Below are 25,589 nucleotides of genomic sequence, written 5' to 3' on the forward strand. Positions count from 1 at the left end.
ATAAACCTAGTCTAAATTGAATGTCTGGGAATAATTCCAATTTTTATTAAATCATACACCCATTTTATAATGTTTCACTGAAAAATAACAGGAAACAAGAAAATGTAAACTCGTAAGTTAAGTTTTCAACAGGTCTTGGAATTTTTAAGTGCCAAACATGTTTTGCATGCTCAGAATCTATTGACCAAAATCCTTTTTGAATTACAAATTATTTTCAGCTTGAAAGCCTGTTGTTAGGGAAATGCAGGGTGTGAATGCTAATTTAGATCTGCTTTAGCAATTACGAACTGTAGTTTGAGCTGAACACGTTTTCTTTGAACAATTCTTTATTATAAATGTGTGAATGCAACACCTATGAGCTATGCTAATAAAGTTACTATCAAGTTTAACAGACAAGGTTAGTAATTAGACACAATATTTTTGAAACGGATAAAAAGCTCTAGAAAATTGGTACAGTTGCAAGGTTATGTAGAAATTAATGTCTTCTGTTTTTTAGAAAAGCTTCAGGAGACAAGTTTTGCTGTAAAATCCTGTACAATAATTTGGCTGCTCTTTCAAAGTGATAGACAAGAACTACTAGGACAGATTAATAAAATCACCACTTTATCAACATTTTTACAATAAAATGTAAACATTTGCATACAATGTTTATTGCTATAAAATCGCTGAAGTTTAGTAAACAGTTTTAAGTGGTTCATGTTTTGACATCGCACTGAAAATGTGCTCAACTGTGAAAACAAAGATCTGCTAATTTTTCATTGATAAAATTAAAAATGAATTACACTGCAAGGACAGAATTGCAACTTTTCTTTGAAAGGCAAGCTGCTTCACACTTTGTGTAAACAGAAATACATAAAGATGTTTGAACAATGTAAAACTTTTAGTTTAGAAGTTAAGGTGAAAAAAATACAACCTTGAATAAATATTTCCAAAAAATGTATTCATTCAAACTACCGAGATGGTAAACAAGTGGGGGAAAAAAGGCCCTTTGTGATTAACATTCTCAGTTTTCAACTGTCTATTATTATAATGTACATGATATGGTCACGGGTTATCTTTCAAGACTCAATTAAAGCAATTATAGTCCTATTGAAAACCTGCTGAAGTAAATGCAAAGGTATCATTGATTTCAGCTGACTTTTATTTGAAGCTTTATTGGCTACTTGTGATTATTTTTTTCAGTTTTAAAAATCTTATTTCTTGTGATAGAATTTTCAGAATGCAATTCCTTGCCCTTCCTCTGATTATTTTTCATTATTATTAATTTGGCCAGTATTATATCTTCATTTCTTCCATTTTAAGCTTTTCAGGGTTTGATAAAGATCTGCTCATTTACATTTTTGCTATCTACCAAAATCCCAGTTTCAGGAAAGGTAAGAAATATTTATCTCTCTCCTCCAGCCTGGATTCTTCATGTTGCTGAGAAGCACTTCAGAAGCTCCTGAGCTTTTTTAAGGAGAATTTCTCCAGAATAGGTACTGCAAAATGTTGCATGCACCTAAGACTCTTGTGAAGATCCAGAGCAAAGAACGTGTAGTTGTGATAGAAGGTGAGACATTCTAGAGTGGGAAAAAGCAAGGGCAGTATGCAGCACTGCTGAGATCTGGGAACGCTTGCTGCGGGCAGCTGGGAGCCCAGAATTGCAGCCTGGAAAATTCTTCAACTCCCATAACCTGTTGCTTTAAGAGGGGGCATGTGAAATTAGAAAAAAAGCTTTACTCTGCTCCTTAACACCTGTGCCAGTTTGACAGTGAAGTAAGAAGGTCAGAATATATGATTGCAAATATTATCGTCCAGCCTAAAAGTGTATAAGCTTTCTGCCTTCAGAATGAAATACTCCTTTCTTTGAGGATCATGGGAAGAGTTCACATCTTCTAAATGCAGAAGTAGCAGAAAAAACATTAACACTTCATCTTTTTTTTATTTGGTGGTCACTTTAAAATCCAAAAGTTTTTTCGGTTTAGTAAAAGGATGAGGAAAAAGGAAATTTTCAAAACAGAATACATTTTGTGGTGGGTTGGCCATAAGGCTGTTTTATACATCGGTTGACGTGGCAAGGGGCAGTCTTCCCTTCCCCCAGCTACTTGTTCTGTCCCACTACCTTATGTTGACTTTGCAGTGAGCAAGGTCAGCTCACGTGTCTGGACGAAAACTCCTCGGGGTGGAGGACATGAGCAAAGGGAGAGTTTTCAGCATTGCCAGCCTAAAAGTGTGTTCACTTTTTCAGTTGAAGTGTGAAAGAGCAAACACAATGGGCATCCCAGACAGGGCGGGAGGGCAGAACAAGGACATCTGCCTGTAGTTGCTTTGGCTTATGCTGTTCTTGGACCTTCACCTGCTCATCTCTGCAAAAGTGATCGCTCGCTCTCATCATAAAGGGCAATGGGACTTGAGTCTCCTCTCACTTGTACTACTTAACTTAATAGCAGTGGGGGAGGATGCCATTTCTCAACTACATCTTGACCAATAATTTTGTATGCGTCTCACTTAACCTTCACTGATTGCTTTGTAAAGAAAGCCTCCCTAATTTCCAAACTGGATCCAATGAGTTGGAAAACGCTATTGTTCTGTTTTCGTATCACTTGATTTGTGCTTGGTTTGAATGGCTCTACAAGAAGCAATGCACTGGAAGGTAAAGCCCACAATGGGTCTTGTATTGTGTATCATCTGCATAAAGTTGAATGAAGCTTTTGTAAGGAACCGGCATAACTGGGCAGGGGGACAAAACAAAAAACACCCTGAAAAGCTTTAGGTTCTACAGACCCTCAAGCATATTTATGTGTAGGGAGATGATGGTGAGTATTTTGGACTGATGAAGTGTTCCTTGTGCTTGGAAAGTAGATGCCACTGTTTAGTCTGCTTCTGTTTTCTTTATGTTTTGAAGTCACTGTTTCAAACATGAAATGTCCCTATCTTCTATACTGTATATTGTGTTGTAGTAGTCAAAGCGATACTTTTAAAGCTACATTTCTACCTCTTTTTTAAAAGCAAATCTGACTGTAAGATGGTATGTCATTTAGAAAAATCAGTAAAATGCTTTCATGAAGGAAATAACTTCCAGAGACTTATATAGCAAATGTTGTGGTTGATTGTCCTTCTTGGGGGTAACTGGAGCAGTTTGGATTATTAATGCGGCAAATAACAAACTTCAGAGTATTCTCTCTTTCTTCTGAGAGATTACATGGAGGTTTTCAGAGTACATGAAATGTAGCCCTACTTTTGCAGTGGGAAACAGCAAAATGTGCCAAAACGATCCATGAAGCAAATAAAATAAAGCTCTTAAATGAAAGCTTTAGCTTATAGTATTTGCAGGGCAAGTCAGTTACTTGAGAACAGTTAGTGGCAATAAATTAGTTTAAAATGTGTTACAGATGGGGCTGGCATGTTTTTTCTCTTTAACTTCTTGGATTGGATTTGTGCCTGGAGAGATATAGTGACATTTTTCAAGAACTGAGGTATAATGATCTTTGGCTAGAATTCTTCTTCTCTGTTAAAAAATACTTTAATTGTCTTAACACCTCACCTTTTTTATGCTGTTGTCAGATCCAGGAGAGGGGAAAAATATAAAACTATATCAGCAGCTAGTTTGACAGTATAGACTGGAGAGGTAGAGCTTTTTGATTCTCCTCTAGCAAAATACTTATAGGGGTGCAATTACAATGGCTTTTACAGGCACAGAATAATTTGTGTTAGCTGTGATAGGCTGTATCTTTAAGAGCACATTCTATGATACTGTAAGCTTCATCTAAATTAGAAAAATTTTGTACATACCATGAGTCTTAAAAACCAAAGTAAAGTCTGAAATACACCCAAGAAGTGTAGATTTTCTAACACGGGCGAAGTCCATCTTTGCCTACAGTGATGCCCCTTTTCTGGAAAGGCTCATATCTAAAGTATCTTAATATAGCCATCTCTGTTGGTCATCTTCAGGCCTGGAAAGGATTTCAGTAATTACACTGAACAAGAAAAAGACGCATGAAAGGACTGAGGAAGAAGTAAGTAAATCAACTGTAATGGCCACAATTTAGAAATATATCCTTGTCGAGCTACTTTTTAATGTCTGAAAGAAAATTGTATTCATGGAAGAAAAGAACTGAAAAAGACATAATTTGAAATTAGTTTCTTAAAAATGCAGGTACAGATCAGTCTAAGAGGTTAAAATTAAAAAGAGAAGGATGTATTTGGGCAAAGAGCTGTGACAGCTGTTGTTGCTGTTGCCTTTTTTAAGAATATGAATGGAAAGATTGTTTATGTAAGTGGCTTGGCCTCCTAAATGTTGTTCCAGAATATGTGCCAAATACATAAATTATTCTTAAGATACTTTGGGCCAAACTCTGTCTCCTTGGTTGCCTGGGTGGCTCCTATTGATTTTAATGAGCATTACGTATGTTAATTCAAGCACAAAATTGGCCCTATGATACTGAATCACTGAGGTTAAACCATAAAACAGGTCGTTTCTCTATGAATGTGTAAGGAAATTTTAGGATACTTGAAGAATACATTTGTCAGATGCATGCGAACTTTTATGGCCATTCCATTAGGCAATTGTAAAATGCAGGAGAGAGGTATTCTATTTCTGCACAGTCAGACATTATTAAGATGTTTTAATAGTCAAATCCTGAAATATTCTTCATTCTCTTGTGTATAAAACCCACTATTCAAAAGATTTTGCACTGTTCCTGACAAAGGGTAGTTTTCGTGATTTGAGTCCTGGAGGTATTTAAAAGACGAGTAGATGAGGCGCTTAGGGACATGGTTTAGTGGGCATGGTGGTGTTGGGTTGACGGTTGGACTCGATGATCTTAGAGGTCTTTTCCAACCTCAGTGATTCTATGATTCTATGATTCTATGATTCTATGACTTGTAACAACTGTCATTTACAATAAAGACTATATGTTTATTTTATGTTACAAGGAATTCTGTAACCAGTTTCAGTATACTAGCAGTTTTGCCACTGGGCAGTGGCAATTTTACATGGTGGTAGAAAAATTCTATCTAACTGTCTTGTGGAGGTTAGGGAAAAGAGAGAATTCTTTTTTTATTATACAGCATCAATTGATGCATTTGTTCAGACAAACATAGGATGGTTACCCTAAGGTGATTACATATTAATCTCTAGTCACTGCCCAAAGAAATACTGTGGAAAATATAAAATGACTAAGACAGTTTGTTTGAATAAGCAAAAAATAGTGCCTTGGTGGTTTCATACATAGGCCTGAACATATTTGAAATGCTACAGCAATTCAAAATTATATAAATTCAAGTTGGGTTGAGGGAGTAAAAATGATTAAAATCATGTAACAAATGTGACTGGCGGTGAAACAAACCAGATTATATTTTATGTCTTGTTCAGAAGTCTCTTCATGAGTATTTTTCTATCTACTTTTATGACTGGGTGTTCTTACATTTAAGAAATATAATACAGCCACAAGATTATAAATGTCTACCTGAAGTACTTGTTACAGAAATATTCTGCTTCCAGGAATATTCTGGAACATTACAGTTCTTGGGTAAGAAATGGTTTCTCAAGATGATAATCCCACCATGCTAAGCAAATTAACAGTACTTTGACCAGTGGTGGGACTTAACTTGAGATTCAAACACCTGAATTTTGGATTCTATACAATTTATACGTGATGGAGGTATCCAGGCTCCCTCCTTTGTCAATAGGAATCCAGTTTAGTACAGTCAGTAACCTCCAGAGAGCTACTTATCTCACCCTGTAGGAGAAACATCTATTTGGTCCGCTGAGGGATTCTCCACATGCCATTGACTGTATTGGCTAGATCTCCATCAGCTAAAGGGAATTTGGGTCCCTGTCCACGTGTAGACATGCAGCTTAGGTGTCTGAAGCTGAATCCCACAGTAGAGCTGCATATTGGGTTTGTGTGGCAAGGTTTTGGTAGCAAGGGGGATACAGGGGTGGCTTCTGTGAGAACATGCCAGAAGCTTTGCCCATGTCCGATAGAGTGAGTGTCAGCCGGTTCCAAGACGGGCCCACTGCTGGCCAAGGCTGAGTCCATCAGCGACGGTGGTAGCACCTCTGTGATAACATATTTAAGAAAGGGAAAAAAACTGCTGCGCAACAGCAGCCGGGAGAGAGGAGTGAGAATATGTGAGAGAAACAACTCTGCAGACACCAAGGTCAGTGGAGAAGGAGGAGGAGGAGGTCCTCCAGGTGCCAGAGCAGAGATTCCCCTGCAGCTCATGGTAAAGACCATGGTGAGGCAGGCTGTCCCCCTGCAGCCCATGAAGGTTAACGGTGGAGCAGATATCCACCTGCAGCCCATGGAGGACCCCACTCTGGAGCAGGTGGATGCGCCCGAAGGAGGCTGTGACCCCATGGGAAGCCCGTGCTGGAGCAGGCTCCTGGCAGGACCTGTGAACCTGTGGAGAGGGGAGCCCACGCTGGAGCAGGTTTGCTGGCAGGACTTGTGACCCCATGGGGAATCCACGCTGGAGCAGTCTGTTCCTGAAGGACTGGACCCCATGGAAAGGACCCACGCTGGGGCAGTTTGTGAAGAACTGCAGCCTGTAGGAAGGACTTATGTTGGAGAAGTTTGTGGAGGACTGTCTCCCGTAGGAGGGATCACATGCTGGAGCAGGGGAAGTGTGAGGAGTCCTCTCCCTGAGGAGGAAGGAGCAGCAGAGACAATGTGTGATGAACTGACCGCAACCACCATTCCCTGTCCCTCTGTGCCGCTGGGGGGAGGAGGTAGAGAAAATCAGAGTAAAGTTGAGCCTGGGAAGATGGGAGGGGTGGGGGGAAGGTGTTTTAAGATTTGGTTTTATTTCTCATTACCCTACTCTGATTTTGATTGGCAATAAATGAAGTTAATTTCCCCAAGTCGAGTCTGTTTTGCCTGTGACGGTAATTGGTGAGTGATTTCTCCCTGTCCTTATCTTGACCCACGAACCTTTCATTGTAATTTTTTCCTCCTGTCCAGCTGAGGAGGGGTGTGATAGAGCACTTTGGTGGGCACCTGGCGTCCAGCCAAGGTCAACCCACCACAGGCTGTATTGTTCATTCACACATGAGCACTCAGTTCCATCTGAGCTTCTCTAGAGTCCTGGAGCCATCCATGTGGGGCTGGCAGATGTGACAGATACCTAAGAAAAAGGTGTTTGCCTTTCAGGAGTGGCAGCTGGAGGCTAGTTGCCATACTGTGTGTTATGTTGGATATCGATACCTGTGAATGGGCAACTGAATTAAGCCCTAGATACTTTTCTGTCTGGGGAAATAACTTGCTTTGCCCTGGCACATTCAAAGCACAGTTCCTACTGGGTGTTGTGGCCACAGAGAGTTACAAATTTCCTGAAATAGATGTCTCATGTTCCTTTGAACTTTGAAGATAAAGTTTGCACAGCTTCCTATCTCCTTAGTTGAGGGTACCTGGTGTTGCTGTGGGGGCTACTTAGACCTCAAGAAGATTCTTTATCTTTCAAGAAAGGCAGGTTGGTTCCCCACTGTTGTTTGATCTTCTAGGAAAATGTAAATTTTGATGTGACCATAAAAGAAAACAGACCTGTTTTATCTTAATTTTTCAGTTATTTCATGAGGTAAGACTTGGGTAATTGGGCCTAGATCATACTGAGGCAGGGAAAACCACCTAGTTAACTGCACACAATAATGACTTTCTTGTAGATTTTAAAATACAGTGTTGTTCTTTTTCTGTAGCAAAATCATGGGGTATACTATATTTTCAGTGCTGCATAAGCCCTGAGGGAAAGGGTGGGATGAGGGTGAGACAGAGGTAGCATAACCTATGGAGAATATGAGCTCTTCTCTTCATATCTGGAGGTCCATGAGATTCTACATATAAAGGTGGCACAAGTTCCTACCTAGCTTTCCTGCCTTTGATAAATAGCAAGAGGTTCTTAATTTCTGTCTTTACCTGTGGTCACTGTCTGTCTGTCTGTCCACGACCAGCAAAAGCCTTCTCCTTTTAGCTGTCTACCTGCTTCAGCTTTCATAGTGAATTGTAAGGTGGCTGGGCAGAGGATGGTCTAGGATGAACGATTCAGGAGAAAACCAGCTGTTGGGGCAAGAGGTAGAGCTGTCTTATGTACTTTCTTTCCCGATGTTTGGTTTCAAAGGGAGAGTTTAACTCTTAAAATAAAATCCCTAAAACATTTCATTAAAAGAGGTAGCTCTATAGTAAACAGAAAACTTGGAAGTATCCTGACTGAATGAAAAGCTGCAGTATTTGATTATACATTAATACACCCTCAAGGATGTACAGTGATCCTTACAGATGACTTCATACGGAAAGCTTTGCAGGACTATTTTTTCCCCAACCCCTCTTTTCTATTCCCCTCATCCAGTGCCATTGTTTTCCTTCTTCCTTTTGCACACAGTCCTCCAACCTGCCATCTTACCACTACTGCCCAACCTAACCTTGTCTATATTGAGATGAGTGGTAAAAAATGACATCCGTTAGAGCTGCCACAACTCCAGGGCCCTCGGAGAAGATTTTTCAGGATTGTCAAATTTTGCTCTTTACAATGACAGTGAGTACAGATCAGCTCACAGGTACATGCTTTCTATACAAAACCGAGCATTCTAGTACTCTTATCTAGATATGCGTTACCGTGAGATTTAGGATGCCTCTGAGCAATCACAGGGAGTCAGATCCTGAGATTACTGGGCACCTGCAATCTGTGCTGATTTAATCTAGAATTATGACTTCTGGTTGTGACCCTATGGCTATACTTCATTAACTAATGTGCATTTCCTTGCATATATTTACATAAACAGGCAAGTTATCCATTTCATCTGTCAGCATACAGAGTGCTATGCAAAGAGCTGCTTTTCAGACAGTTGTTCTCTGGGGACTTAATACCAACATGCTTCCGTAATCTTACTCTCTTTGATTCCTCTGAGAGATTGCTCAAGAGTCCCATTAAGATGAATGTCAGAAAACTAGCTGAAGCATTACATATCCCAAATTTCCACTTTACATTTTTGCTGTGCTATAGCATCACCTTTACCACAGTTATATTCCGTTTCATAGAATCATAGAATAGTTTGGGTTGGAAGGGACCTCTAAAGGTCATCTAATCCAACCCCCCTGCCATGGGCAGGGACATCTTCAACTAGATCAGGTTGCTCAGAGACCCATCCAACCTCACCTCGAATGTTTCCAGGGCATCCATGACCTCTCTGGGCAACCTCTTCCAGTGTTTCACCACCCTCAGCATAAAAAATTTCTTCCTTCTATCTAGTCTAAATCTACCCCCCTTCAGTTTAAAGCCATTCCCCCTTGTCCTGTCACAACAGGCCCTGCTAAAAACTTTGCCACCATCTTTTTTATAAACCCCCTTTAAGTACTGATAGGCTGCAATAAGATCTCCCCGAAGCTTTCTCTTCTCTAGGCTGAACAACCCCAACTCTCTCAGCCTTTCTTCAGAGGAGAGGTGTTCCATCCCCCTGATCATTTTCATGGCCCTCTTCTGGACCCGCTCCAACAAGTCCATGTCTTTCTTGTGCTGAGGGCTCCAGAGCTGGACACAGTCCTCCAGGTGGGCTCTCACCAGAGCAGAGGAGAGGGGCAGAATCACCTCCCTCGACCTGCTGGCCACGCTTCTTTTGATGCAGCTCATGATACAATTGGCCTTCTGGGCTGCGAGTGCACATTGCTGGCTCCTGTCCAGCTTTTCATCCACCAGTACCCCCAAGTCCTTCTCGGCAGGGCTGCTCTCAATCCCTTCATCCCCCAGCCTGTATTGATAGCGGGGGTTGCCCTGACCCAGGTGCAGGACCTTGCACTTGGCCTTGTTGAACGTCATGAGGTTCACATGGGCCCACTTCTCAAGCTTGTCCAGGTCTCTCTGGATGGCATCCCGTCCCTCTGGTGTGTCGACCGCACCACTCAGCTTGGTGTCATCTGCAAACTTGCTGAGGGTGCGCTCGATCCCACTGTCTATGTCACTGATGAAGATATTAAACAGTACTGGTCCCAGTACGGACCCCTGCGGGACGCCATTCGTCACCAATCTCCATCTGGACATTGAGCCATTGGATGGCCAATGTCCATCTAGTACCCTCTGGATGCGACCATCTAACCAATTCCTCACCCATTTCATTGTCTTATCATCTGTACATTACAATAGGACACTTTAGGATGACTAGAAGTATATTACTATCAGTCTTTTGCTTTTTGTATTGTAGTCCATGACTGGAAGGATCAGTATGCTTTAATAATGTTAGAAATCAGTGGATAATTAATCAAAATACTCAGCTTCCAAGCTAAAGTTTAAAAAAAAAAAAAAAGCTACATATTCAGCAACAATCCTAGAATGCTTTTAGGAGTAATATCTGCCAGCCAAATTTCATATTTAAGGAAAATTTTGCTTGCCCAATTAACATTCTAAATTTATACTCTAAAGTAATGCAGTGATGCCTGTTTGAGCTGCAGAGGTGAACTACCGCATTCATGAATGCTGAAAGCAGAATGTGTTCCTGGGGTGCGGTCTGGACAGCCGCATCACCTTCCCTTCTGCCCTGGAAGTAGAAATGGCCAGTGATCTGGCCCAGACCTCTTGCCAGGGAAAATGTATCCAGCTTGATTCTTCCAGCACAAGGCTGAGGATTGATTTAACAGTTTATTACATCCTATGATAATTTAATCAGAACTATTTATTTATTTATTAACTCAGCTGCCAGTGTGTCCCACTTACCTATCAACACCATAATGTCAACCTTTATTACTCAGCCTTGGAGGAAAAATGCGATAGCAGTTGTTTTTTAGACTGTGGTTTTATCACTGGCTTAAGCTGCTGTAAGTGCAGGCTATCAATTAAAGAGGTGTTTACACACTCCTCTCTCCTTCCCTTTTGTGCACATCCCAGACCCAGACAGCTAGTTTTTATGAGGCTACTAAGCAAGCTGAATGGGGAAGTTTACTTGGCTACTTTTTCATCGAGGGTGCCTGTTTCAGCACATTTACACCCAAAGGAGTGCTAGTCCCAGTACAGGACTGCTCCTCTTCTGGTGGCATTATAGATTTAGATTCTCTTATGCCCATCACGTAACCATAACCTAAAAAATATAACAATTAGAGAGACTTATCAAGAAATTTAGCATGTAAGTGCAGTCTTTCTTGCCTGTGTGTAGCATGCATTGAAAAGTAATAGGAGGGAAGGGATTTATTTAATAACCTTTGAAAGAAATTCCTTTGAAACAAGATAGCTATTTTAGGTTACTTTGTTTGAATTTTCTAAGGTATTCAGACACTGTATTATATAAATCACAATTTTTTTTTTTTCAAATAATATGTGAAACTATCTAACTTTTAAAGTATTATCCAGCAGTGTTTATTCTATGAATTGTCACATAAACTGATAGAATTTTACTCATTTGGTGTTGCAGTAGACTATGTTAAGAGACATGAAGATATTATTGTGAAAAGGAGTCACATCTCTTTTTACAAAAGATTCAATGGATACAATAGGATTTCTAAACATGGGACAGAAAAACATTCTTTATGTAGTGGGAATATATTTAAAGCTAAGTTTAGAACACTTCACAGAGTTTCCTGTTACATTTTGGGTTTTTGTTCCTGTTGTACTTGGGATTAACAGAATTTTAGCTTCTACTTTTATGGAATGAAGCAATATTTCTTTTACATATGATGCTGGTAATTTTAGAAACAGCATATCTGTTTGTTATTGCTGATCACCTTCACTGCTTTTTTTGTAAATTTGTTTACTCTGAAATTAATAAAAATGCAAATTTATTTTCTTTAGATCCCTTTTTTCCCCCTTCCTCTCGCTTACACAAATTTGTATCATCAGTCTACTTCAGGTCAATAGATTTTTCCATTAAAGCAACAAGTGTAACTTTGAGTACACTGAAAACTTTCTAGACTTGCTATTATTAGATCGGTCGGTTTATCAATGAGGCAGGCAGCAGATATAATTAAAAATATTTAGGCCAAGCAAGAGAATGTAAATTGCTTGCTTCAGAGTAGGGGATGAATATTTTTTTCAAGACAAACTCCTTTTCATTTTTCTGTTCTTTTTCCTCCCCCCTTGCCATAACTGCATGAAGAGGCATGCACAGATGCCTGCTGCCAGAGTGTGATACTTAACCTGACCGTCAAACAAGCCTCACAAAGGAAGGCTTTTCAGGTCCCCCAGTGAAACAACCACTGCATTTTATTACGGCGTGAAATTAGAAGTGAAAAGCCCTATGGCTCTTGCTGTTTAGAAATGCGGAATGCGTCGTTTCTGATGGTGATGGTAGTGCTGGGAGGGAAATAGAAAGCCAGGGAAGAGAAACAAAGTAACGATTTAGACAAAGAGGGCCCCACTTTTTTCCATTGTCTCTGATTGTTAGGTGGTCTATAAAACCATAGTACTGTGGTGGATACAAGCAAAAAGAACATTTAGTTGCGGCTCTTTCATTCAGAAATGTATGTGTGAATTTGCAGGGTGATGTATAAGGAGAGTCATCTGTTATCAGAAGAGTTCGCTAGTTTAATTCATTTATAAAACAGCAACAAAAAACTTGACTTTGCTTGGAGAGAGCAGCGCTGCTCTGACAGACACTTTAAGTTGCATAGCAAGATGGTGTTTATAACAAGACTGTGTGTGGTTATCTGAAGCTGCCTTGTAACAGATTGGAAGGGGAAAGTGCCAGCTTGAAGAGGCTTTCCCTTGTCTGTTTGAGATTAAAAGAATCATGTTTTCTCAATGAAAATTCTGTGCATATATAAAATGTCAAAATATTTATGCTCACTTTTAGTTTAAAAGTATTATGAAATCACTAAAGCAAATAACCAACTATTAGGAAATGAAAAGACAGTTTATGAGAGAGACATTTTAGAATGTGCGATGGGCTTCTTTTCATAGAATCATAGAATCATTTAGGTTGGAAAAGACCTTTAAGATCATTGAGTCCAGCCATAACGTTATCCATCACCTAATCACTATCGTTACTTCTGGAAACAAATTGTGAAAGCCCATCCACAGTTCTAATATCTGGAAGGGAAAAGCTGTTACATTTTGCAAATCCATATTGTTAGCAGTTAATATTACTGTTATTTTTACTAGATTACCTTCTTTGGACCCTATCCGCATGGAAAGAGTGGCAGGGAACAGTGATCTAGAAACAGTAGGGACATACAGGTGGAAAGTTTCTGCCATGTTGCTTACTCTCTAGGTTATAGATGCAACCTTGTAGAAGCTTTAAAAGCAGAAACAAAGAGTTGGCATGACTGATCCGTGATCGATTGGTGGGACAGATGCAAACATGACAAATCAGTTTATTGGTAAACTGCACTGCGGGACTGCAGCCTGAAGGAAGAAAGTTCAGACAGAGAAGCAAAACTGCTACTGTCTTTTAATTCAGGTAGTTCGTTTCATTATTCATTAATAAGGTATCTACACTACCAAAGAATTCCGTACATAAGCAATAGCACAGAAAGAAGCAGGAAGGCACTAAGCAATTAAAGCTATTACCACTATCAGAAAGAAGTCTATTAGCGAAGAGCTTCTTAACCTTTTTAGACTGTATCACTCTTCATTTGATTTAAAATAATTTACGCACTTTGCCACAGTATATATCTTGTGTGCACACTAGTGCTCCAGGCTTGACTTGCTGCTTCATAGCATTTTGCCAGTGCTGCGCCTTATATCTTGACAGGTGAAACCTCAGGATGTGGACATTTAGAATAAGGGCTAGGAAGAGTTTTGAAAAAAGAGAACTAATTGGCACTTGATGCAGCATATAAAAGCAAGGCAATAGAAGAATAGGAAAATGATCTTTGAGGCAACAGTTTGAACAGGGATAATTGGAACAACAATGTTAAGGCCAGAGTAGGTTGGTAGAGGAAACAAAGTTGTGAAAAAAGGAGAGCATGAAAAAGAATATTTTCTCTGTAGCAAAGAAGTGGTGGTGGAATAGCTACTGCACTGAGACATAGCCAGAATATTTGTACCTATTATAAGCATTTCAAAACAACTTCAGGAGGATCAGAAAGTGCTGCTAGGGCATGTCCCTTCAAGGTGAGAGGTTCACATTTAAGGCTGCCCTCTAGAGAAGAACTCGTTTCTTATACAAGACGAAACAGCTTCAAGAGGAGAGAGAAAGCTCCATCAAATACTTTATGTTTAGGTGATTCATCTTGAATGTAGGAGGTTTAAGTTCAATTCCATGTTTTAAAATCAGGCAAAATAACAGCTCAAAGTTGTTTTTTGGTGATTGTGTTAAGCTCTAGGCTACGAGGCAGGAAAAGGGAAGAAAGTACGTGTCCCAGTTTCATCTGCTGGTACAAAACCCTGTAAACAAACTTTGAAAAGAACTGGTCAGGAATGAACTAATGTTTGGGAGCCAATTTTCTGTTGACATCGATGGCCATGATTTTGATTTGGTAACAAAGAATAGAAACATGAAAAGCGTCCTAGGATTGTTCTTCTGTCCTTTCAAACAAACACTTCTGCTGGCAAAGTTTGACATGCCAGACAACTAAGCCATACAGATAGATATCAAGCTGTCAGTGTTGAAAGTTATTTTCACTCTAAAAGGATTGGAGTTGAAACTGCTGCATTTCTGCTACAGTGTGATGATATGACTTCTCTTTTTTTTTAATAGCAATTTACTTTCCAAATATTTTATGTCAAAACAGTTCCTTCATTTTCAACACCTTCAGTGATTCTCACCTTCAGTAGATGTACAACTTTTCTGGTAGCTTTTCCTTTCTGTTTAATTCTGGGAATTTACAGCAAAGGCTACATGGACTTCCAGAAAATTTGACCTGAAGTTCTTGGCAAAGGTCTTGGTCTTTCTGGTGCTTTAATGCAGGGTGTTGGAGCATATGGAGATTTGAAATGGTGGATTTTCAGAGATCAACGCAGTCAGAACTGCTTTTTTATCCAAATTTTTGAAAGAGAGCCTCCATTTTAGGAACAAAGCCTGTAATGCTACACAAAGGTCTATGCAAAGGTCTGGGCAGACTTAACCGATATATTGTGACTAGCCCTTTCCCTATCTCTATTCCAGGAAATATTGATACTGTTCCTAAGTCGTAAGGCTTCCTTTATTTGCTTAGGGTATTGAAAGCATTCAGTAACTCAAATTGCTAACGCTTAAAATTGTGGTATTGGCATCCCTGATGTTGTCTACTGAAATGAACTGGACAATTAAGAAAAGGAAATTATTTTTCAAGCTCATGTTTTTGTTAGATATCCTACAATTGCATTTCTGAAAAATTCCTTTACTGTAAGTCCTGCTTTGATATTAGCAAGTTTGCATAACTGTGGAGAGCAGTAATACCTGTCCATGTGTGTGCTTTTAGTCCCTCCACACCCAAGTAAAATAAATACACATCGAATGCAGCTATTTGCTATAGCAGTTTAAACTATGCTGCTCGACTTTGCAGCCAGTAAAGTTTCTCAGAAATGTTCCATTCTGCTCTGAAATAAGCATTCAAATGACCCGACCACTTTCCAAAGCGCTGGTAACAGATAGAAGACAGTTGCACCTAAAACTGCTGTAGTTTGCTTCAGTAACTGTATGTCTAAGCCTTGTAAGAGGCTGGGTAAACAGAGCTGAAATCAAGGGTTTGTTCACCTCTCTGCTCAAGTAGCAAAACAGAGCTTCAAAGAAACATGTCAGTATATTGTCCTCTTACTTATTTGGATCTTATTTTGAATAGTAATACTTCATTTTTTTTCTATGTCCTTCAGAATTTGTAATTGGAAGATACTGTAGCTATGTTCTGCGTGGTTTGGTGAAGTGGAGGTTTTAGTGGTCTGTTATGAGACACTGACAGTCCCATCTGCAGAAACAATTTACATGTATTGAGATCACACTGCTTGGATGTGAAACCAGAAGTAAAATCGTTTAATGCTGGTTTTGAAATGTAATTTTAAAAAGTATTTCAGTATTAACACCATTTTGAGGTGAATAAGGGTTGGTCATACCTTTCAAGACTTCAGTTCAAGGTGCCAGATAGGGAAGGTCTCACTATGTAGGTTTATATTTAGCATATATTTGGAAGACGTAATGTACCATCTTTTTCTTAAAATATAAAAACAGTGAGAAAAATAGAAAGAATCCAATTTCTGGAAAATTATCTAAAGCAAGTGATGTGTCGTAAGTTCCATATTTCACCTGCAGGTTGTATACATCATCCTACTTAGATAAGAATTATTAAAAATAAATCTCAGCTGCATATGTAATGATATGGTTTGGATCTCTGTTATACAGCTTTTGCTAGTCTTTTCATAAGGGATATACCAACTTCTGCTAGGAAATACGGCTCATTCCTGTTGACTAAGACCGCTTCTGGATGGCTTATATTCCTTCTTACTTTCTGGTGTTAGAACTCAACACAAAATGCTGTATTCTCATAACTTAAACCTTAGTACTTTAATGCCAAATTGCTCTGGATGATGTCACATGTGAATTAACCGGAAAAGTCTTTTAGGGTGTTAGCCTCAGATTAATCCCAACCACTGCAGGTACACCCTCGTGTAATGTGATATAATATAATGTGATGGTGGCCATGTGTCCCCATCTGTCCCTACTTGCTCCTGTCGGACCCCGGAGGTTTGTGCTGCACTATTTTACCTTACAATTAAAGAGGACTCAGAATAGCTAAGGTAGCTGTAACTACATCTTCAATAGAGACACCTTTCCCTTCGTTTCAGTGCCAGCTCCAGGTATTTTGTTGTTACTTTTTTCCAAGCAGTTGACTTCTGAAAAATACAAAGTGGTCATCTGTTCTAAAACATAAGGATGCACTGCCTGAATGTTGATTACAAATGAAGGATTTTTCTTTTTCTTTGTATATATATACTTTTATTAAACAGAATAAATTAGTACTTGCAGATGATAACAAATTCCACATTAGTAACCTGTTACTTGTCATCTACCCCATCACAGTACACGTCAGGATGTCATCAGTACAGAACAACAAAAAATACTTTTCAAGAAAGACTAAGAAGTGCTCCTTAAAGGGATTTTGAAGACCCAGATCACTCTAACCAAGTAGCACATTCTTTAGTGACCATTTAAAATCTAAGACCTGGCTTTCATTCAAAACCAGCTCTACAATTAGCAGTACTTTCAGACAGTATCAGCTGGGTTCCCAGTGTACATGATAATGTCACAGAATAACCCCAGCTGTAACTAATTTAATTAAGACTTGATCCTCGAATACAAAATCACTCCTTTTCACCAAATCATGATGCTGACTGACCTGCAGGAGAGAAAACAGGCAACACAGACAGGGAACCTTTCTCTGTCATTTAACCCATTTGTTTATTCAGTTACAAGGGAAATACATTACTATTGTAATTCTCATGAGAATCTCTTTAACATGAACAGAGGAGTAACTCCAGGTAGCCACATGAAACTGCTTTTTTACATAAAAGAATATGTTTCACAGTTGTTCCTATTAGACTTTCAAAGTTTTAAAGATACTTAAACCTCTCCCAGTCTACATTAAACGTAACTGAATTTTAGGAGCTAAAATGTCACACCGAGTTTCTAGAAAGTTGGTGACTAGTGCTCTGATGGTTCAGTCTGCTAATGGGGGAGGAGAGGCAAAAGAGGCAGAGAAGCGAGAGACTGACCCGGCTTAAAATGGATCTCACAAAATGCTCAAAAGCTTCTTGAGCAGCATGTATCAACCTACAAGCTAATATGACAGCTACTGATTCTGCAGTTGAACACTCTTCTCTGGGCTCGCGGATTTTTTTGGCCCAAGGAACTGACTGATTCGTTAGTGCATCTCTACCTCTAATGGTTTGTTTTAAACAAGATAGATGTGTACAGTGGGTGCCTGACCTGATAGGGTGTACAAGCACCTGAAATTGCTCATACTTGAAGTGCTGCAGTGCCTCATCTTAGGCACCTGGTCACTAGAAAAGGTGCCCACAAGCTTGAGTGCGATACCCTGATACCATGAACCACTCACATGCAAAATTACTCACATGAAGCCTCTGAATCAATCAAACTATCGAGCATGGGTTTTGGAGAGCATCGAGAATGATCCAGTATGGAAATGAGAAAAGGTTTTTTTGCATCACGATTCTGGATTCACTCACCTGCCTCTGTAGGATTCATCACTCTAAATGCCTGAAATTCTCACTGCATATAGTTCTGTTTACCTGAGCTTTTCGTTTTGTAACATACGTTATGAAAGTCACACCTGTGCGTTCTGGGTAGGTAGACAGCCCATACTTTAATGCTGGTCGAAGATTTAACCTGGAGAATAAAAAAAATAGAACAGGGATCTTTAAAAGACTGTGTCTAACTTCAATTTCATAACCAAACACTTCTTTCATTTTAATGTCAAAGAATCATAGAATAGTTTGGGTTGGAAGTGACCTTTAAAGGTCATCTAGTCCAACACCCCTGCTGTGAGCAGGGACATCTTCAACTAGATCAGGTTGCTCAGAGACCCGTCCAACCTGACCTTGAATGTTTCCAGGGATGGGGCATCCACCACCTCTCTGGGCAACCTCTTCCAGTGCTTCATCACCCTCAGCGTAAAAAATGTCTTCCTTCTATCTAGTCTAAATCTACCTCCCTTCAGTTTAAAGCCATTCCCCCTTGGCCTGTCACAACAGGCCCTGCTAAAAACTTTGCCACCATCTTTTTTATAAACCCCCTTTAAGTACTGAGAGGCTGCAATAAGATCTCCCCAAAGCCTTCTCTTCTCTAGGCTGAACAACCCCAACTCTCTCAGCCTTTCTTCAGAGGAGAGGTGTTCCATCCCCCTGATCATTTTCGTGGCCCTCTTCTGGACCCACTCCAACAGGTCCGTGTCTTTCTTGTGCTGAGGGCTCCAGAGCTGGACGCAGTCCTCCAGGTGGGCTCTCACCAGAGCAGAGGAGAGGGGCAGAATCACCTCCCTCGACCTGCTGGCCACGCTTCTTTTCATGCAGCTCATGATACAATTGGCCTTCTGGGCTGCAAGCGCACATTGCTGGCTCCTGTCCAGCTTTTCATCCACCAGTACCCCCAAGTCCTTCTCGGCAGGGCTGCTCTCAATCCCTTCATCCCCCAGCCTGTATTGATACCGGGGGTTGCCCCGACCCAGGGGCAGGACCTTGCACTTGGCCTTGTTGAACGTCATGAGGTTCACATGGGCCCACTTCTCCAGCTTGCCCAGGTCCCTCTGGATGGCATCCTGTCCTTCTGGTGTGTCAACCATGCCACTCAGCTTGGTGTCATCTGCAAACTTGCTGAGGGTGTGCTCGATGCCACTGTCTGTGTCATTGATGAAGATATTAAACAGTACTGGTCCCAGTACGGACCCCTGCGGGACGCCACTCGTCACCAGTCTCCATCTGGACATTGAGCCGTTGACCACTACCCTCTGGATGCGACCATCTAACCAATTCCTCACCCACCGGACAGTCCACCCATCACATCCATACATCTCCAGTTTAGAGAGAAGGATGTTGTGGGGGACCGTGTCAAAGGCCTTACAGAGGTCCAGATAGGCGACACCTGTAGCCCTTCCCATGTCCACTGATGCAGTCACCCTATCATAGAAGGCCACTAGGTTAGTCAGGCAGGACTTGCCCTTGGTGAAGCCATGCTGGCTGTCTCAAATCACCTCCCTGTCCTCCATGTGCCTTAGCATAGCTTCCAGGAGGATCTGTGCCATGATCTTCCCAGGCACAGAGGTGAGACTGACTGGCCTGTAGTTCCCCAGGTCTTCCTTTTTTCCCTTTTTAAAAATGGGGGTTATGTTTCCCCTTTTCCAGTCAGTGGGAACTTCACTGGACTGCCACGACTTCTCAAATACAATGCATAGTGGCTTAGCAACTTCATCTGCCAGTTCCTTCAGGACCCGCGGATGGATCTCATTGGGTCCCATGGACTTGTGCACCTTCAGGGGCCTTAGATGGTCTTGAACCTGATCTTCTCCCACAGTGGGTGGCTCTTCATTCTCCCAGTCCCCACCTTTGCCTTCTGTGGCTTCGGTGGTGAGGCTCGAGGACTTACCGGTGAAGACCAAGGCAAAAAAGTCACTGAGTACCTCCGCCTTCTCTGTGTCCCGGGTAACCAGGTCTCCCTGGTTTCATTCCAGAGAGGGCCCACATTTTCCCTCGTCTTCCTTTTATCCCCCACATACCTATAGAATCTTTTCTTGTTGCCCTTGATGTCTCTGGCCAGATATAATTCTATCAAGGCTTTAGCTTTCCTAACCTGGTCCCTGGCTGCTCAGACAATTTCTCTGTATTCCTCCCAGGCTACCTGTCCTTGCTTCCTTTTTGTGTTTGAGTTTGTCCAGGAGCTCCTGGCATTTTTGCCTGACTTCCTCTTTGTTGGGATGCATCGCTCCTGAGCTTGAAGGAGGTGATCCTTGAATATTACCCAGCTTTCTTGGGCCCCTCTTCATATGCAGAATTCAAGTAAGCTGCCTTGAATCTATGGAAGGAAAATACACATCTTAAAGTTTATGAGAACATGCATTACCACAAGAAGTTGAGAGACAAATGTATAAATAGACTTTTATAAAATGATTTGACAAAAATCATGTACATTCCTGAAGTGGGCAGCTGAAGTCCTTCAGACGGATCCATTGGTCTCATCCCAGGATGCTTTTCTTATGTTTCATTGCAAATTGTTGAAGAGTTTTGATTCTTACCTACTTTTATGTGTAATTAATATTCTCCTATTCTGCTAAATTATTTCCTTATAGGTATAGCTTTTAGAATTACACCATGTCCTCCTAAGTGCAGAAGTACCAAATCAGACTCATGCGTCAAGTTGGAGAATCTAATTTGGTCTTTGATTCAAACAGTAATGGAAATATTGATATTTCTTTTTGGCATTAATAAATGAGATGTATCTTCTAGGAAGAAAATGTTTGAGGATTGTTTTTTCTGTGTATGGATCTTTTGGGAAAATATAATCCAGAACTAATGGGAGATTTTTTTTTTAACTGATGTGCCAAAATTTTTTTCAATTATAAATCTTCCTGATGCATCTCCTCAGTTTTATCATGGGAAATAGTTTCAGTAAACACATCCTGCATCTCATGACTTGTGTAGTAAAGAAGAAAAGTAGTTGTTCAAACTGTATGTTCTATGATGTGATATTGCTCATACCTAATATTGTTCTACCAAGCTAGCATGCTATTAATTGATTTGGACTGGGTAAATATTCAACTGTGCATTTACTGTTCTGAAACCAAAAAACTGTGTTCTTCAGACAACTCACAGTCCAATTTTTGAGACACAGAAAGTAACAATTTCTATTCCTATTGATAAACAGCAGATGTAGATAAAAATAAATCTCAAAATCAATTATTTCTCCCTTGCTGCCTGTTTATGTTTTGCATTGTGTTTACTGCCACTGTGCTAAGATTTACAGATTGAAAATCACTTTTCTCATGGTTCCTTTGGGCGCAGTCGTTTATTTAAGTGTACCCATCACAAAATGATTCTCTCTAAGAGTGATAAACACTATATTCTCCTTTGACTTTGGTTAAATTCCTGACCCCAAGAACGTTCTCTGCTCAGTGCCTGATAGTGAGTACATGCTTTTTTTACGTACTTGTCTTCATGACATGGCAGGTTCTTAGGAGACTGTACACTGAAAGGTTTTTTTTTCCTTTTTTTTTAACCATCTAAGTTCCATTTAATTAAATACCTTAGGACAGCAAAACACTTAAATATATATTGTAAACCTAAATCATTAATTTCTGACCTTGCTGCTGTGAGCAACTGGAATGGTGAATAGTAATGAAAAGAATAATTATTTTCCAGCTATAACTTTGATTCCTTTCTTTTTACAACAGTTTGCATAGGACTTGGTTCCACTTTGGTGAAGGAAGAAGCCTTATTAGACAAAAATACTGTGGGTAGACTCTTCTACTCTGAAATAAATAATTGTTTGCTGTTTAAATAGTTATAAATATGTCATATTCAGGTATTTAATTTAAATATAATATTTGAATAAATATACATTATTTGAATAAATATTTATCTCAATACTTAAATGATGCTTTGCAATTCATTAGACTTTCAAAATTGCTGTGTGGTGTAACTCTCTCCCATTCGGGTCAAAAGCAACATTTCCTAAGCAAAAGTGTTGGTGGACTATTTTGAAAATCCCTTTACTAACTAATGTAAATGGCATGCATCATATGCTAATCTCATAGTTGCTTTATTTATAGTTTAAAAATTAGAACAAAAAAGACTTCTCTAACAGGGCCCTTAACTGCAATTTTTTAAAAAATGAAATTAAAAAAAAAATAAAACAAAGGAGTTATTTTGTTAAAGCAATAGTCATCCTTCTTCCTTGAATGAAACAGTACTTTGCCCTTGTTCCTAATTTTATACAGTCTGGATATTAACAGATCTATAGTAGTGTCTGATAATACATATTTATACCTGTGTGTGTGTGCGTACATACACCCCCCCCCCCAGATTTTGAAGGATGACAAATACAGGGGTGCTTTCTATTAGCACTCCTTTTGGCTTTTGATGCAATTGTTTAGTACTGACTAACAACTCTGCAGCAGTCTGGATGAAGAAAGCAAGCCTACAATTTCCAGATTTAACCACAGGAGATGATAAAACAGGTGCTTTAGGAGGATTCAATTTAGCAAGGCCAGTGTGATTAACACCCACCATCTTCTGAAGAGTGCCACCGGCCCATAATGACTGGTTCAACACTGTGTTTCATATCTCTTCCCGCCCCAGCAGTAGAGCAGCCTTTATGGCGATGCCGGGGCAGCAGTCAGCCGTGGCTCCAAGGGACCAGTGGCATCCGCCAAATGGACTGCCAGGACGCTTTCTGTGCCGCTGCCCTCCTGCCATCTACATACCTAACCTTAGCTTCTGAGGGCGGGTGGTACTGTCTGCAAGGTATTTTTTATTACATAAAATAGAGCCAAAACCAGCTGCCAGCTGCTGCTTGGCCTAGGTTCCTCCTTATCCTGGATAGAGGATTTCAGTATCCTCTTAACAGGCACACACATTTACACTAATCCAGAAAACCTGGATGTGTTTACCTGCTGGGTGGGAATAGTTTTCTCATGGGTGTTTTAGGTATTTCCTTGAAACTCTTCTTATTGGTGAGAAATGCTGTATGCTTTCCTTTCAGATATCAAGACTAAGCTAAACACCAGTGAAATAACTCCTGTTGGTCTGGGGGAGCTTTGGGTCAGGCCTTTGCTGAGTTGCACTGAAATTATTATAAATGTATTATCCAAATTTTAAATTTTAAGATGTATGCTTTTTTTTTGTTCTCTGAAGACTTGGATTTAAGAAAACAGATGTTATTGCCACTAGTTCTGACTCACATTTTCTTGATTTTAATTTTTATTATGCACGGAATGATACCTGTCAGAAATCCTTCAGCTGCTGTCGATGTAAGGCCTGATTCTGCTTTTTCTTGAGAGAATTTTCAACTTGGTGCTTTCCTTGGCTAGATGGACTAAAAATGGGGGAGATCAATAGGGGAGGGAGACATGTTTTACTACAGTACTGTGCAGAGCACTGCAAAATATATGTTCTTCAGTAGAATCATCTTGATGCACATTCATAGCAAAGCATGCCAAAGACGAGAAAAAACCCACAACCCTTTGCAGATAAAAGATACAGCTCAGAGTGACACATCTAAATGGGATGAGAAAGTTTAACAGAACCAAGCAGTCTAAAGCTTATGAGGACAGAGAGTTTATTGGAAAGCTTAGATGTCTGGAAAAAGACAAATTTATGTACACAATAGCCCTACTTCAGAGCTAGCATGTATATAACACATTGGATCTGGAACACATTTCCCTCTCCATATAAAAAACATCAGGAGAGACTTCACGGGGGAAAAAAGTTCTCTCCCTACCTGAGATTATTGCTGTTCAGAGGATAAAGCTCACCAGACGGTGGGGCGCATCTCAAGATCTCAGCTAATTTACAGTTTAAGTCAAGGACTCAAAGGTGAGACCTGGATCCAAGCTTCCAGCTTTTCCAGCTTCCCACTTTAGGGGAACCTCATAACAGAGTAGCTAAAAGGATAAATGCACAAACCTCAGTGTTTGTGAGGTACTCTCATCTTTGTTATTGCAAGCTAAATAACTACCTTTTTAGAAGGACAGTCCAAAACTCTTCTAGTGCGAAGTTATTGGCAACATTTCTGTCTACAAACAGTTTTTCTCCAACCTACAGAATGGTACGGCTCCACTAAAGCTAGGCAATCGGCTTCTGCAGCAGCCCATGCTGCTAGGCTCCATGGCCGAGCAGTCCCAATGTTAGTCCCCATGGTGCTAGAGTCCCAATGCTCTGAGGACTCCTCATACAGCAGGAGTAGGAAGATTTTTTTGTTTATGTATAGGTAAGAGCTGTGTACTCTAATCAGAGCCTATAAAGCTTATGATGGAGGCCTTAGGTCTTGCTACATCATCTGTTTTCCTTGGAGTATTCTGAGAGCAGTCGGATTGCAGGATATTGCTCAGTCCTGGTTCATTTTGTCCATCTTTCCTTTGAAGTGTCTGAGTTGAGATGCCCATCGTCTCTGCCTGCCCTAGTGGCAGGAGATACTGGGGCTCAACTGAAGGTGGGCTGTCCTGAGTGATTATTGAGACAGAGCGGCAGCCAGACAAGGCATCAAGTGCTGGAGCCTACTTACATTACAGGTAAAGACATCCTGGTACAAACGCCTTGAACAGACCCTCTGAAGCATACAGCATCTTGGTATTTCCTTCCAGGAGTACCAACTGTTTTGCTCTAGAGCCTGCAAGGAAGGTGGTCCAGTCAGCATGACCTTGGTCCTAGTTTTCATCTCAAGGTTGTGGGTGTGCTGGTTTAGATATGCTCTGTGTGCTGTGCAGCAGTGAAGCAAGAATTCAGAGAAGGCAAGGATTTGGAAATCCTGGCAGCCTTAGGGATCATTGACAAAGTCCCAGTGTGGTCAAAATATTGCCCATTTTGTCTTTACACAATTTATACCTCTGTAATTTGGGGCTAAGTCCATCAGACAATTAGGAGAGTTGTAAAATTGGCATGACAGTGGAATTGGGCTCACATGTGCAGTAACTATACCACAGGAGGAACAACACTCTGGAATTAATTAAACTTACTGACTTCAGTGACATTTTATAATGTATCCTTCTAATTACTCTGTATACAGCTCATTGTGAATTTTGAAGAGCTAGAAATTGAGTCTAAAATACCAAAATATACATAGATAAAATGTTTGAGTGGTATTTTTCATTCCTGAAATATGTAACCTCTGTGGCTAATGGTTTTATTATATTTTTCAGGCTTTGTTGCTAGTAAGAAAAATGCTTAACTTTTAAAACATTGATTTTTTTAGTACATTAATGGTACAGGTGGACAGCTGAGATACAGCCTATATGTATTTGTACTTGGTTTTGAATAGCATAAATGTATGTGGATCCAATCTAATACTATGTATAAGACAAACAAATTATATAAATGCTAAATTGCATGTCAAAGGCCTTTCTTTTTGGTGCAATAAGTATCTTTCCACTATTACCAGAAGGAGTAGGTGTTATTAACTCCCAACAATGCCAATATTTTCCAAGACCATATGTCTAACAAAGGAAGAGAAAAGGTTTCTGGATGTGAATCTAAATTTATGTTTCAGCTGTTGT

At 40.1% G+C, this 25,589-nt stretch overlaps 1 protein-coding gene across 1 annotated transcript in view; it reads left to right on the top strand.

Moving 5' to 3' along the window:
• ANOS1 (anosmin 1) overlaps positions 1-25,589 on the top strand; it is a 157,234-nt gene that overhangs the window by 64,601 nt on the left and 67,044 nt on the right. The window lies entirely within an intron of this gene.

Source organism: Aptenodytes patagonicus, chromosome 1, assembly GCF_965638725.1.
Source record: "Aptenodytes patagonicus chromosome 1, bAptPat1.pri.cur, whole genome shotgun sequence".
Taxonomy (NCBI): Eukaryota; Metazoa; Chordata; class Aves; order Sphenisciformes; family Spheniscidae; genus Aptenodytes; species Aptenodytes patagonicus.